The following is a 14,876-nucleotide window of genomic DNA, read 5'->3' on the forward strand; positions in this document are numbered from 1 at the left end:
CAACTGTTCCAAAGATGCTTATTTCTCCATTGATAATTTGTTGTCACTGAGGGTGGCAAATGGGTGGGTTTGGTTGGATTTGGGCAAGTTGAAAATGGTTTGAACAAAAATGGGTTGGATTTCAACCCGCCCATATTTCATGTGAGTAAAATATGAATTGAGTGCTAAATGGGTGGATTGGTTATACTAAATTTCTCATTTTTTATAAAAAAAATTACAAAAGTAAAATAAAATATACTAATTAGAAAATGTGTGTGTGGGGGGGGGGGGGGGGGGAGGGGGGTGTTAAGAAAACATTTCTCACTTTTTATAAAAGTGAGATAAAATATCTGAAATAAAAAATGTGCGCGGGGGGTAGGGGGGCACGTGGTGGTGGGGTAAGGTTGGGGTGTTTCTTATGTTTTAATAAAATTTTCACAAAAATGAAATAAAATATATGAAATAGAAAATTCGGGGGGGGGGGGGGGGGTGAGTGGTGGTAGTTGGGTAAGGGGGACTAAGGGGTGGCGTAGAGGTAGGTAGGGGTGGTAGGGAGCAAGAGCAGGGGGTGGGTGGGTAGATGTAGGTGGTGGGGTGGGTGCTCGAGGGTGGGGTGCGTTGGTGTGTTTTTTATCGATCCGGAAAAAATATTTTCCCTTAAATTTTTAAGAAAAATATTTTCCCATGTTTTGAGGAAAATGAGTTGTTATTGGATGATTGGGTCTAGTGAGTTCCTATATGGGTAGCCATATTTTACCCATATTTGCTCATATTTTTATGGGTTAAAAAGGGACTTTAAACTCATATTTAACCAACAGAAACATGAGTGACCAACTCACTAAAATGTGGGTTAAATGGACTATTTTTTTTTAAATATGGGCTGAAATTGTCACCTCTAGTTGTCACTATAAATACATGGCTTGCATGCCATATAGCAATCACCTCGATGAAAAGAATAATAGTCTTACATGAAGAGGGAGTCATATTTTGTTTAGTAGCCAAGGATGACTTGCCTGCTTCATTATTTAAAAGGTGTTTAATTACACCATTAATATAATGGTGGCCTTTTTGTTTGGTTTCAGGCAGTCTCCATGGCTACCTTGAGATGCTCTCCTCTTTCATGCAAGAAGTTTTCTTCTGTTACTCCATCCGTTTCAGTTTATATGATACTTTCTTTTAATCAGTTTTAATGAGAATGACACACTTTCAAATTTGGATAAAATTAAATTTACATTTCTCATTTTCTCTTTAATGAGAAGTTTCTATAACCACACAAATGATCTGTCAAACCAGGCCTTGGGTGCCTATTTCAGCCCATACAATGCCTTTTTAAGGAGATAAACATGCTTTGGATGCTTGGAATCAATGAACCCTGGAGGTTGACTCATGTATACCTTTTCTTGAAGATAACCATGCAGAAAAGCATTCGTGACATCTAGCTGCTTGATAGACTAGTTCAAACTCACAACAACTGACAACACCACACTTATAGTAGTAGCTTTGATCACCGGGCTAAAGGTTTCTTCAATGTCAATGCCCTCAAGTTGAGAGTACCCTTTTGCAACTAATCTGGCCTTGTACCTGTCAATAGTACCAGGTCAGGTTTTTATGCAGTGCATCAATCTCTTCTTGTATTGCTTCATACCAATGTGGACTAGCAAGGGCTTGACTCACAATTTTAGGCTCCATGTTTCATCTTTCAGCTGCTAGTGAAGTGTGAGTTATAGGCATCATCTTTACTTTGTGTCTAGTCACCATGTGATGATTTCCTTATGTAATTTCTTCTTTCTCTATTTCTGCAGCTTCACTCACTCCTGAGTAGTTTGGAATATTGTCATTACTTCCAGTGTTGAACCACTTTGTTAAGTCAACTTCCAACTGTATTCCCTGTGGGTTATGAACTGAAATAATTTTGGACTTTTGTGCTTTACTACTGTTGTTTCCTGCATCTGTGTTTGTTGTCAATGTATTGTGCATTGGATTTTCTTGCACGAACTCATCACCTGAGTCAATATGACTATCCCCATCACTATTATGATCATCATTACCACTATGACTTTCATCATCATGACTATGACCACCAGCACTACTATGACTCTCAGCATCACTTTGATCTGAGAGTTGAGCATGCTCCTGATGATTTTCTGCTGGAGTTTAGTTCATCTCCTAGTGATCAGGCACCAACATAGGTTGTGCTGTTGTTGCAGCTTGGTCCAACACTTCCCCTGAAGTCATAGTGTCACTTGTTTCCTGCATATCAGAAAAGAATTCAAGGAAAGTAGCTAGATGAAGGGAAGATGATTTGTTGTTGTCAGGCTGATCTGCTTGAACATAAGGCAAATTAAGTTCATCAAAAATGACATGCCTAGATTCATAGACTCTCCTGGTTTGTGGATGATAGCACCTGTATCCTTTATGTAAGCTGCTATAGCCTATAAACACACAAGGATATGTTTTTGGGGAGAACTTGTTCTGGCCTTTTATATAGGGGTAACACCTGCACCCAAACACATTCAAACTGTTGTAATCAGGAGAAGCACCATGTAGTTTCACAAAAGGGACTTCCTTCTTTAGAACTGAGGAGGGCATTCTGCTTATCAGAAAAACACCAGTTAAGAAGGCTTCAACCCATAGGAACTGAGGTAGTATAGCATGAAACAATAGTGTCAGGCCTGTTTCCACTATATGTCTGTGTTTCCTCTCAGATATGCCATTTTGTTCAGGGGCATGTGGACAACATATATGTCTAACAATGCCACAGTTTTCCAAGTTCTTAACAAACTTAGTTTGCATGACCTCACCACCTCCATCACATTGAAAGATTTTGATAGTACTTGAAAACTATTTTTCTACCATTTTCTGGAACTTAAGGAAGACTTCACAAAACTCAGATTTCTTCTTTAGGGGATAAAGCCAGGTGTATCTTGTATGATCATCCACAAAAATGACATAGTACTTCATATGTTGTGAGGACTCAACTAGTACTAGTCCCCATAGATCACAGTGTATCTTATGCAAAGGAAACTTCTCAATTTTATTTCTTGAATCAAAAAGGAAGCTTACAACTTTTCCCTGACTGACAGCTAGTAGGCACCTTATTCCAACTTCTAACATCAATACTCCTATTACTACTCAAAAACTTTAAAGACTTCAAACTAAGGTGACCTAATCTAGAGTGCCAAATACTTTCTGACTTCTTCCAATCCTGTGATGCTGTTAGAGCAAAGAGGTTGTTGTCTTCCAATTGATAAAGTCCTGCTGTGTTACTTCCCTTGGCCAGCAGTATCCCTTGCTTCTTATCCTTAACAAGAAAACCAAACTCATCAAACACAAGTTTTGCACAGTTAGCCTTTGCAAGTTTACTAACTGAGAGGAGATTTTTTGTGATTGTAGAAACTACCAATATATCCTTGATTTTCAAACCTGACTTTTTAGTGTTTCCAACATGTATGATTTCTAACTATGATCCATCTCCAACAATTATTTTGTCAAGGATGAAGATCAGATAAATTACCTCTAATATTTGTCATGTGTGCTATTACACCAGAGTCCACATACATAGCATCATCTTCTCCTACTGAATTCTGCAAGTTGACAACAGTTAGAGCCTGAGGAAGATCTTCTTCAGCTTGATATGAGTAGTCCCATCTGTAGAAGTACTTCAAGGCAGAGTGATTGTTCCTTCCACAGATCTGGCATGCTTCTGCTGTTGTTTTTGCCTTTCTAGTGTTTTTAGACTGCACATTTTGATTATTTTGATTGGTATTTGCCTGTCTTGCAGGCTTGAAACCTCTGCCTCTTGAATTGAAGTTTGAGTTTTCTCCTCTCCTTTGATTGTAATTACCTCTTCCTCTACCTCTTTGAGTAGTGAAAGCCATGTTATAGTTGTGGCACCTCCTCCTCTTCTTCCCTTATGTCAAAACCTCTAAGAGCATTGACAAATTGCTTCAAAGTGGTATAGGGAGCCTTTCCCAACATAACAGTTCTAAAGGTTTTGCATTTAGAACCTAAACCTCTAGCAAAGTTAATGACTTTGATATCATCATCAACTGGCTTGTGTATGGCAGCAAGTCCATCACATATGCCTTTGAATTCCTTAAAGTACTCATCAAGCTTCTTTGTTCCTAACTTAATGTTTTGCAACTGTTGCTTAAGTTGGAACTCCTTGTCTTTTGTTGCTTGAAGATAAGCCTCTTCTAGGCATTCCCTCATCTCCTTGGCTGTTCAACAGCCCACAGTACATACTCTCTTCAGTCATAGTTCCTGAGATCCAGGTCCTCACCAGTACATCTTTCTCATCCCAAATTGTTTCAGGATCCTTCTCTTTTTCTTTTCCATCAACAGCCTTTCTAGTGTCATCTTTGTCTTCGGTTTGACATTTTTGAGGCTTGTGCTCCTGGATTAGTTTTGTCATTTTCATGACCTACATCAATTGCATAATTTGAGTCCTCCAAATAAGGTAGCTGGTAGGCTTAATCTTGATAGGACATGCATCCATCAGATGGTGCAATGAAGATGCAGAAAGTGACTAGGAGGTTGGGACAGAAGTTGAGGCCATTGTATCTTGAGTAGAGTATTTGGGCAGCGTAGTTTTATGCGTGTATACGCTCAGATACCATGTAGAAATACATAGCCAAAGGGGAAGAAAGGATTGTATATTGCTTGATGACTAAGTCCTACAGTATTGCAGGTATTTATACACATTAGACTAGAGTAATTCTAACTACAACACACTATGTAAGACTTCTAAGTATACTCCTAGTATACTTTGTATATTACTCCTACTACACTTTGTATACTAAGTATTATTCTACTGAATATATACTTGAACAAATACATAAGAGTTCTAGGCCTACTAGAACTAGACTCCTACTCTCATGCAACATACACGTAGGCTACTATGTCTCAACATGTTTAAAGCCACAAGTTTCAAAAAATTTATAGCCACACAAATGTTATAGCATTTCTTAAACCATAAGTATCAAACGTCTTGATTTCTTTCTTAAAATCTGTGTCGAGTCAAACTATATCACATATATTGAAGCGAAAGAGGGAATGTACAAATGAGTCCAAAGAGAAGAGAAGAGAAGTCTAGCATGATGAGAAGAGTCTGATTTGGTAGCCAAGGATGACTTGCCTGCACCACTTGGAGTCTTTCATGTCCTTTCTTGGTAATTGCAAGCAGGTCATCTTTAGCTAACTTGACAAGCTCCTCTTTCATGCAAGGCTTTCTCTTCTTCAATACCAAGATATGAGGACTGCGAGGGGGTCTAAGATGAAAAGAAGAGTCTTATTTGATAGCCAAGGATGACTTGCCTGGACCATTTTCATGGGCTTATTAGTTAGCTAGATAAGTCATTTTTTAATAGAGTTTTAAGTTATATACATCGTTAGTATAGGGATTTTTTATATTACTATTATGTTATTTTTACCTATTGTACCAAGTTTTTTTTTTTTTTTTTTTTTTTTAAGATTACAAATTTCAATACAATTCAAAGAGGCTTATCTATAAATATCCTTTGAATATTTTGATAGTAAATAAAAAAACTATTGTACACTGACGGTGTATATAGATTAAACTCTTCAAGATGCTAAAGAAAGGAGCCATTTTCATGGGCTTATTCAATTAGCTAGATAAGTCAAGAGTTAAGTTATATGCATTGTCAGTATAAGGTATTTTTATACTATTATGTCATTTTTACCTATTATAGCAGGTAAATTTTTTTTTCTTTTTTCCAAGATTACAAATTCCAATACAATTCAAGGAGGTTTATCCACAAATATCCTTTGAATAGCCTGATAGTATATAGGTGCATATTAATTAAATTCATCAAGATATTAAAGAGAGGAGGAGCCTTTTTGAATGGGTTGCAGGCGGTCATCTTTGGCTATGTGATATGCTCTTCACTCTCATCCTAGATCTTCTCTTTAATTCCTTTGTTATCATTTCTCCCTTGGCGTGCAACAATTTGCACACAGTGTAGTACCACACAAGAATCAAGATGCATCCAACGGTAGATAGAGTACATATAATTTAGTGTATATCGAAGTAGTCAAATGTTGCCTAAAGCTTTACTCTATTTGTGGAATTACACATTACGTCAACGAATAAAAAGGATTGCCTTTTTTTCTGCTTATGAGGGTAAAAAAGAGCTTATGATGTTGATTGACTTGCTGATCGAGTTGGTGGTGAAGGCTTAACCGATAGTGGTGGTTGTGGAGGTGTTGCCTTCATGTGGAGATAAAGGAGGGGGAACGGGCGACTTTAGTAAAAGATAAATTCTTTTTTTAGCTCGAACAAACCTCTTTTTTATAATTATTTGAACCAAAAAGCTAAATATTTCATCTCTTTCGTCAATTTTGCCACATCATCCGCGTATACATTACATGCATCTCTTTTTTTTTTTTACTAGTTATCAGTGAGGTATTCAATAGAAACAGTTTCGACATGCATTAGGTGTCTAATAAGAAATGACTTCAATTGAAATGTCAAAACAACAATTGATGTTTAAATGCTTTCTTGTAGGTGTCTAATACGAAATAACTTCACTTCACAAGCACATTTAATATTTAAATGTTTTCTTGTAGTTAAGCAAGCAAAACTGATCTAATAAAATTTGTAAGTTCAATTACGACAACTGGTAAAAGTTACACAGTCACAAGGAAACTATACGAACGTGTACTGCAATAAATTATTGAACATAATTTTTATTCTACCTGTTCATTGTGCAAGAGTTTGATTTTAAATTAGATTAAGAAAGAGGAAAATGATGTAATAGAAAGTATAAAAAGAGTTTGGTTGCAATTCACTGTTTTAGTATACGTCCTTAGCTTGGAGATTTCGACTTTGTCATTAGAAGAATCTGGTAAATTTCAGGCTGATCAAATCTATGAAATTAAAAAGTGCCCCGAAAAGGAAAGACTTAAAGAAGTCCATGCCACTAAACAAGGCATTGAAAGTTGGGAGAATCAAATCTATTTGATGTTTCATTCATTATTTATTTCAAAAGAAATTGAAACATCTTTATAAAGAAAGGAGTCTTGTCTCCATCAAACCCTTTTAACATGAGATTGTTGGGAGAATCAAATCTATTTGTCCTGCCCCGCTTGTAAACAAGGCCAAGCTTAATTCATATCTCTGATCAAATTTTAGGCTCTCTATAAGAACTAGAAAAGAAACGAAAATGCAAGTAATAAGTATGGTCAATGAAGGAATCAACTAGCATTAAATAATATGTACCTTTTGTTTGATTACGATATTAGGCATGCAAGCCTATTCTTGTTACCTTGTACTCTTGTAGTATTATGCCTCTATAGGAAACTAGATGATGAAAGTCCGTGCTAGCACCGGTCTAAAAAAAATAATATCACTTTTTTTTTTAGTCTGTCTTAAAAAATGATATATTTTTATGTTTAGAAATTATTTAATTTAAAATTTTTCCTTTTATCTTTAATGAAATGATTTAAATCCACACAAATATTTATGACTTGTTTTAGACCAAAAGTTTCAAAGATCTTTCCTTTCTTTTTTAAACTAAGATGCCTAGTCAAATTATGTCACATAAAATAGGACAGAGAGAGTACCTTTTAGTAATATAATTATGGAATTTTTATTATAGAAAGTATTATAATTCAATTAATTGAAAATATCAATAAATTATTTTACTTAGTCCGCTTCTCCCATATATATATGACTTTCCTGGTTTGGTTCTCCAATTGAAAGATTTTAAATACAACTTCTCCTACCGAGTTTCATGCCATCATCTCTTTCTACTCAACAACACTGAAAAACGCTTTCATGTGTTAGCATCTGTTGTAGTCTTAAATTTTTAAGTATAGACCAACTTCATCATTTTAAGAAAATATGTGTATATGCGTTTCTTGACCGTTTATATTTTGTCTTCTTGATGTTAGTCCTCATTATTTGTGTGAGACGTATGTGTCTAAACTTATACCCAAAGGGGTATAAGTTTAAAATCTTTTGGTTTTATGACTTCTTTAGCGGTTTTTGCGTTCAATTTAAATCGTTATTTCTTTTTTCATGAATTTCTCTTCTTTAAATTTTCTCTAAGCATACCTTGACCATTTTCTGAACTTATTATCATTATTTAAATGTCCTATTTGTTTTTTTTTTTTTTTTTTTTGCAATTGTCTCCAACTTCTTCACGTGGACCCTACCTTAATTTTTTTTTTTGGCGCAATTGTTTCCTAATTGTTCACGTGGACCCCAACTTAATTTTTTTTTATTTCTACTATGGTAGAAGAATGGGCCCCACCTTAACTTTTTTTTTTAACTATACATATATGACTTTCCTGGTTTGGTTCTCCAATTGAAAGATTTGAAATACACCTTCTCCTGCCGAGTTTCATGCCATCATCTCTTTCTACTCAACAACACTGAAAAGCTCTTTTATGTGTTAGCATCTGTTGTAGTCTTAAATTTTAAGTATAGACCAACTTCATCATTTTATGAAAATATGTGTATACGTTTCTTGACCGTTTATATTTCGTCTTCTTGATGCTATTCCTCATTATTTGTGTGAGACGTATGTGTCTAAAATTAGTGCATTTTTATCCTTACTCAAAGGTATAAGTTTAAAATCTTTTGGTTTTATGACTTCTTTAGCAGTTTTTGTGTTCAATTTAATCGTTATTTCTTTTTTTTATGAATTTCTCTTCTTTAAATTTTCTCAAAGCGTACCTTTACCATTTTCTGAACTTATTATCATTATTTAAATGTCCTTTTTTTTCCTGCAATTGTCTCCTAATTGTTCACGTGGACCCCACCTTAATTTATTTTGTAGAAGAGTGGGCCCTACCTTGAATTTTTTACTTGTTATTTTTACTATATTAGAAGAGTGGGAGTGGACCCTACGTTAATTTCTTTTTTCAATTGTCTCCTAATTTTTCACGTGGACCCCACCTTAATGTTTTTTAGAAGAGTGGGCCCCACCTTAAATTTTTTATTTTTTATTTTAACTATATTAGAAGAGTGGGTGGACGACGATCCAACCCACTATTCTAATATAGTAAAATTAGCATTGTTTAGTTGTATCATCAAATATGTATTAGTCATATGAATTGTATACTAAAGAAATATTTAACAGATTTGATATACTTCTTCGCATTTTAATAAAAAACAATTGTCACAAGAATATGTTATTGATTATATTGGATACCTATTATCTTATATAATAAAATCGAATAATCGAAAAATCAAGCTAGACCAATATAATTTTGATTCGAATTGGATTATATTTTTTTTCCAAAACTAAATATTGTAATTGAAAAAAAAAAAAACTGAATGCATACCCCTCATTGTGATATTTAAAAGTTTACATCCTCTAATCTAGATCCAATATTCCTTTTAATAAGACTAGGGCTGTCAATGGTTTTACAAAAAACGACAGGATCGAGCCGTACCGAATCGATTTTTAGGTTCTTCTTAAGAAAACCGAAAGTTACAGTATAAATCTATAACCACACCGAATAATTGGGGTAGATTTTTTATTTTATAAAATATACCGAACCAAACTGTCACGCCCCGAACCTGGGCTGGATGTAACACAACACTCGGTTCCTGACTACACGTGACCGAGCGAACCAACTGGCTGACTGAATCAACATGTGGTATCATAACATACTAGATGCGAAAAATAAACTAACACATGCTGATATACTAAAAAGTCTGAATGACATAAATCAAAACGTGGAAACGCTAACATAAGTCTGAAGAATAAATTGTAGACAACATGGCTTAACATGAAAAGCCTGCGACTCTGTCTAACTGTCACTCAAGTCTATGAAGCCTCTAATGAAGTACTGAAAACACTGAGTGTCTGTAAATACTGAAAGACTATAAAGTAATGATAATGCACCGAAAGAACTGGGGCTCACCAAATAGTTGGTACGGGAATCCTAGCGCTCTGAATCGCCAATCTTTAAAACATTACCTGCATCGTGAAATGAAGGCCCCCAGACAATAAAAAGGGACGTCAATACATTTGAATTGCTCTGGTATATAAAATAACTAAAAGAACAAATAGGTAATAAATGCTGAAACTGAAACTGGAAACTATAAACTGAAACTGAATATAAGTACTCCCTGTTCTGAATAAGAAACCACCTATTTATCTGAGTAAATAATCTGTGGCCTCAGGCTGAATATATAAGTGCACAAGATATGGCCTTGGGCCCAAGTACACATATACATAACCACGGCCTCAGGCCCAAAGATGCATAAAGCATAAACTATGGCCTCAAGCCCAAATACATGTGTTCAACATTCAGGGATTTAAAATCAGGAACTGAGAACCATACCGCAATACATGATGCTGAAATACTGAATCATACTGAGTTACATGATACTAGGATGTTGAATAGAACTCAACTGAAACATGTATTCATGAACTGATTATAAGAACTGAAGCTTCAACTGTTTATGACATGTTGAGTAATCTAGACTGAGACTCATGGGCATCAAACACAAGTCTGTATTGATTACGCATTGTGATCATAACGTTCAGAATGAAAGTCATGAACAAATTATGAAACTAGAGAATAGAAGTTCTATAACTATTCAAGAAATCAAGCTTAATATATATTTTTGAGGCAATTCGTAATGTTGTAAAAGAAATGTAGCATAGGGATAATCATTAACATTCCCAACATAGAGAGTTAGCCTCACATACCTTAATTCTGGCTTTTGAGCATAATACAAGTTCGTTAATCCTTTCAACCTTAATCTATAACAATACAAGTCAAAGAGATTCAATATTAGCAATAATACTCATGCTTTGACCATCTAAGCATTTTATCAAACACTTGCTGGGCATAAAGCTCCACAACCTTCATTAATGGTGTTTCTACACCTAACAACCCATTCTGTTTTCTCTTAGATGATTCTAAAATCTGATATTTCTATAATCAATATTATTCTTCATCATCCATAAGATAAACAATACCCTTAATCAATAATCAACAATCAACATCTCAAATCTATCACCGTTCGTGCTTTTCTATCAAACCCATCAACTCATATCTCATGACTTAGATTCTATAATCATCAATACAAAACTATAATTGATTAAAAGATGAAGGTATTACCTAATTGATATTCAATTCCCTTGAATTCGGATTGTAGAGTTCTTTGATCCAAAACCAAAATCTTAATCGATTATCCATGGGTTTGAAGGGTTTACACATATTAACTTAGAATAATCATTATATTAGAATAATCATTATAACTGACCTTGGATGATGGAGGGACCTTCGAGAAAATTGGGTTCTTGAGAGCTCCCCTTTCTAGAGCAAATTTTCGTGTAAGGGGTGTAAGGAACTATGTAGGGCTTTTAAAGTGACTTTCCCAGTGTGTGTTCACGCAGCTGATAGCGCAGTAAGGGAAGTGAAAATGCCTCGAGTGCGGAATAGCATATCTGGCAGTACTTCACGCAGCTGATCGCGAAGACTGTGCATTGTCCAGTAAAACACACATAACCTTTTGTACATAGCTCTTTTTGGGCTCCAAATATATGTTTAGAAAGATATTTCAAAGGGCTACAACTTTCATGTTTTAAGTTTTCTCGAATTCCCAACTTATTTTCACGAAATCAGGATGGAAGGCAGACCTTTCATAAACTTAGTCGATTCTATCGAATCTTATGTACCTCACTATCTGTCTTGATTCAAAAAATAACTATTTCCACCCAAACTCATCCCAATGGGACTTCATATGACTAAAATGTCACGTTAACACTCATTTAGCACATTTACACCTAATCCAGATTTACGGAGTGTTACACGAACAAAAAAGTATATATACAGAAAATATTTTATATATATTAAATTTATAATACATAGCATTAAAATTTTGACCTTGGACCTTTCCTTGAGATGTATTTAGATGGAGAGGACTATAATTAAAACCTAAACCTACTTTCCATTCTTAAAACAAAATACATGATGTCTCCGTCTCGAACATTATTGCACGGCAATATCAACTGCTGCGAAAGAAGACTAAAATGTTCATTTCTTCCTCTTCTCATATTATTCAAAATTGCTTTCAAGAAGAAGAGTTTAGGTGGAAGAAAATTATACAACTGTTATTAGTTCCTACTTTAAGGATTCAAACAAAAATGAATATGCTATTGTTTTCCTCTTTTAGAAAATTTTAACCTGTTAGTAATGAAAAATACTAAAATATTTCACTCCCCTGTGACCTACAATTTACTGGGTTCGAGTTACGTCACCAAGTCTGGACACTAAACTTATACTTAGAAATGTTAATTTATATAATTAAGACTCATAAATATTTAATAGAAAATTGAACCCCAATATTTTTATAGTTAGATCTCGTTGCATTTGTGAGGTTCATCAATAACATTTCATTTCCAATTTGTTTTGTCCAACACTTTTAATTCTTAACATCTACTATTTTACATAAAATGGTGGATGTACAAATCCACAAGGGACCGTGTCCTTCAAGTCACATGTTGCTTTCTATCAAATTGTTTCAAACGAAGTTTTACCATAACATTCCTCTAAGAACCGGTATGGAATTGATTCAATTATGGAATCATGAATAGTCATTGGTTGGGCTTTTGTATTGCATTAGGTGAACTTTTAAAAATACCGAAAAATCAACCGAATCGTATCGATACCGAAGAAAAATCGATCTAATTGGGACAGTTTCAAAAAGTTTAATTTTGGTTATATAAAGTAGAGTAACCGAAAAATTGATATGATATAAATTTTCCAAATAACAGGCCGAACCAAATCATTGACACCCCTAAATAAGACTATTCCCTCCCCCCCCCCCCCCTCCCCGCCCTCCTCCCTCTCTATATATTTAATTATCCATTCTGGACTTTACTACTCCTGTCATTTTATTTTGGTGTATCATAGTTTGAATTGATACAAACGTTTAATATAAATTAAAGAAATAAAGACGTTTATGGTCTTAAATATGCCATGATATTTGTGTGACTATAATACTTTTGAAACTTCTTGTTTCAAATATTTCATAGTTAATTCGTGTGGTCATATCAGTTTCTCATTAAGGAGCTTTTATATAAGATGTTCCATTCTTTTTTAAATGGATAATAAAGAAACAATGCCAAATAAAGTGGAAGGAGGAATATATACTACTATAAGTTATGGAAAATAAAAGGCAACTTACACAAATGACTACACTTTGGGTTTTTTTTTTAGGCATAGCTACACTTTTGCTAATTACATTTCGTAGCTACAGTAACGTGTATTTAAATCCGGTTATATTTCATTGTATTCAATTTGGCTGTATTCATTCTTAACTACTTTTACACTGTATTCAACTTACTGTATTTGAAATTCTGTTGTATTCAAACAACATAAGTGCAAAAAAAATATAGGGATATTCAGTTGTATTCAAATTCACTGTATTTATTTGTATACAAAAAATTCTCCTTCGAAATATAGACGAAAAATACATAAAGAAACACTATATTTTACACTAAAAAATTAAATAAAGAAATACTGAAATTGTAACGACCCGTTTGGTCATTATAGTTCTTTTGGCACTTTCGCTATTCCCGAGCATTGATTGGCTCACTTTTGACCTGAGGTTGACTTTTGGACAAACGGACCTTTTCCAGAGTTTCATCAACTCCGAGATGTCCAGATGGTTGTTTAAAACCTGTATGTATAATTGGTTCTGTTCCCAATGCATTGTGGTGCATTTTGAGACTTTGGAATGGGAATGGGAGGTAGGCACCGGTGGTTGACTCGATCAAAGACACCTTCATTGGAAATTTCGAGACCACGAGTGCATTCGTAGCGTATTTTTGTATGGGTTTAGGTGGTCGGGTTGTGAGCAGATGGCCTCTGGAATAACCCAAAATTTTGATTGAAGGCTTAGAAAATTTATGAAATTCTGGTTGCGGGCACCAGAGCCGCCCCGGCGGCACCGCTATGGTGGTCTGATGACCGTTGGGCCGGTCATATGTGATAGTGGCTATACTGCTGCGGCGGTGTCCTAGCCGCCGTAGTGGCGCCGCTATAGCTATACTTCACTCGCCGTGGTGGCCACGGGCAGGGGTATTTTATTAAATGTGCCTTAAGTAAGTCTTAGACGCTCTTTATTTCATATCTCGATATTGGAGCTTGGGAAAGTTTTCTTGGAGACAAGTTGAGGAAATTCTTGGAGGTAAAACTTTGTCCAATCCTTTACTCTTCCTTAATCACAATCATCTTAGAATTCCCCCTTCTCTTTTACAATCCCTTAGAGTTGGAATTTGAAGAAGGGTTTTGGGAGATTTTCCTTTAGGGTCCTCTATGATAGATTGATGATGTTGATGATAAAACTTGATGAATCTAAGCTTAGTAATCATATATCTTTCACTTTTAATGTTGAATTTCGGATTTGGAGAATTAGGGTTCATACCCAATTTGGGGGTTTTTACTTGAAATCGGATTTAGACCAATTCTTGAGTTAAATCAATAATTAATGGTTGAGTTATTATCGTCTAGGACTTAATTTGGTATTTTGCCTCCGAATTTCCCGTTTCGCCCTTGTGGGCCCGTTTCCCCAATTTCTAGGGTTAAAATGGACCTAATTGATATCATAGCAGTATTAGTATTATTCTTCATGATTTCTAATATAGAGTTCGATTATGCTTAGAATACTTTGGTTCTGAGCTTCAGAGTGAGGGCAAGGCAAAAGAGTGACTTGTTGGCGTTGCGGCTCGGCAGTCCAGGTAGGTTATGGTTTACCTTTGGTGAGACTTCGTATAGTGAATCACATATTTAGATTATGATGTCGGAAATAGCAAGTGAACCTTCGGGTGTGAAGTTGGGATGGATATTTCCTTAGGTTCGGCCCTGATGTGTGTTGGGACTAGCCACCCCGTTATATGAGTTTG

Source organism: Lycium barbarum, chromosome 7 (genome assembly GCF_019175385.1).
Source record: "Lycium barbarum isolate Lr01 chromosome 7, ASM1917538v2, whole genome shotgun sequence".
NCBI lineage: Eukaryota > Viridiplantae > Streptophyta > Magnoliopsida > Solanales > Solanaceae > Lycium > Lycium barbarum.